Raw genomic sequence first — 2027 nt, 5'->3', positions numbered from 1 at the left:
CTTGAATCTCTGGAAGTTCTCTGTCAGTGTATGTTTACAGCCTTTTCTGTATTACCTTTAGTAACACCCACTTTGCTTGCATGGGATATCAAAGAGATTGTCTGATGATTTCTGCATTCCATTGGGTCACCTCTCTTTGGAATGGGCACAAATCTGGATGTCTTCCAATCAGTCGGCCAGATAGTTGTCTTCCAAATTTCTTGGCAGAGATGAGTGAGTGCCTCCTGTGCCGCCTCACTTTCTTGAAAGATTCAATTTTGATTCCATCAATTCCTGGTGCCTTGTTCTTTGCCAACTCCTTCAATGCACCTTGAACTTCCTCCTTCAGTATCATTGGCTCTTGATCATATGCTACCTCTTGAAATGGTTGAACATTGGTACAGTGACTCTGTGTATTCCTTCCATATTCTCTTGATGCTTTTTGTATCATTCAATAATTTGCCCAGAGAATCTTTCAATAATGAAAGTTGAGGCTTGAATTTTTTCTTCAGTTCGCCCAGCTTGAGAAATGCTGAGCGTGTTCTTCTTCCTTTTTGGTTTTCTGATTCCAGATCTTTACACAATTTGTTTTAATATTTGGCTTTATCTTCGTGAACTGACCTTTGAAATTTTCTGTTCAGCTCTTTTACTTCCTCCTTTCTTCAATTTGCTTTAGCATCTCTATGCTGAAGAGCAAGTTTCAGTGTCTCTTCTTACATCCATTTTGATCTTTTCCTTCTTTCTAGTCTTCTTAATGACTTTTGATTTCTTGCTATATGATGTTCTTGATGTCCTCCCACAACTCTTCTGGTCTTTGGTGTTTAGTATTTAATGTATAAAGTTTGTTCTTCAGATTTGGCCCATAATACATGCTCAGTAAATGTTAACTTTGACTTATGTTTATACAAAGGAAGGAACACTCATTTTCTTTGTATATCTGGGGAAGCTTCCAAAAAATCAAGGACTTTTGGAGCACTCTTAAAAATGTAACAAGTCACCAGAAGAATGAGATTAACAGAGCATTCTTTAAGTCCAGAATAACATGTCTTCATCAGTCAGGAAATTTCTATGATAATATAGCTGAAATGAGAAAAAAAAATTTTTTTTTAATTTAATTCAGGTAACATTTATCGTCCTTCTTCTGATATGATATTCTAAGGTTTACAAAGTCCAAGAGTTCTTGTCAGTATAGCTAATGTTCTAGAATGTTGTTGTTAAGTGTCATTGAGTCAGTTCCTACCAATAGAAACCCTGCATGGGGTTTTCGAGGAGAGGCTGGTGATCTTTAACCACTGACACATTAACCCACAGGATCACACCAGGACTCCAGTAAATGTCATCTAAATTGAGACACATTTGAGGTGAGTAAAATCACTTGTTCAAAAATAAAACAGAAACAACTATTGCTTTAGAGTCAGCTGAATTTTTGTTAAAAACACATGTCCCTGAAACCTAACTCTGGACTTTTTCACTCACACACCACAAATATGTTGATGGCCTGCCATGTGTCTAGTGTCATTGTAGACAGTAGAATTATTGTTGTTCTTGTTAGGTGCCATTGAGTTAGTACTGACTCATAGCAACCCTATGCACAAAGAAATTAAACACTGCTTGATCCTGGACCAACCTCACATTCATTGTTACAGTTGAGCTCACTGATGCTGCCAATATGCAATCCATCTCATTGGGGGTCTTCCTCTTTCTCTCCGACCCTCCACTTTACCAAACAACTTCCAATTTTCCTATAATTTGTACATTCCATGTTCCGATTATTATTGGATGTTTACAACTGTTTGTCTTCATTTTGAGTTGTGCCCCATAAGCAAATGAAATAAAACCTAAAGGTTTTAATCCATTCATACCATCATGGTCATCTCTACTTTGAGACAGCAGCTGTACTTCCAACACAGATCTATTTGTTCTTTTGGCAGTTCATGTTGTTGTTGTTGTTATGTGCCATCGAGTCGGTTCCGACCCATAGCGACCCTGTATAGAGTTTCCGAGGGTGTAAATCTTTACGGGAGTAGAAAGCCTCATCTTTCTCCCGC

Source organism: Chrysochloris asiatica, unplaced genomic scaffold (assembly GCF_000296735.1).
Source record: "Chrysochloris asiatica unplaced genomic scaffold, ChrAsi1.0 scaffold00200, whole genome shotgun sequence".
NCBI lineage: Eukaryota > Metazoa > Chordata > Mammalia > Afrosoricida > Chrysochloridae > Chrysochloris > Chrysochloris asiatica.
Note: the sequence above shows the minus strand (reverse complement) of the source record.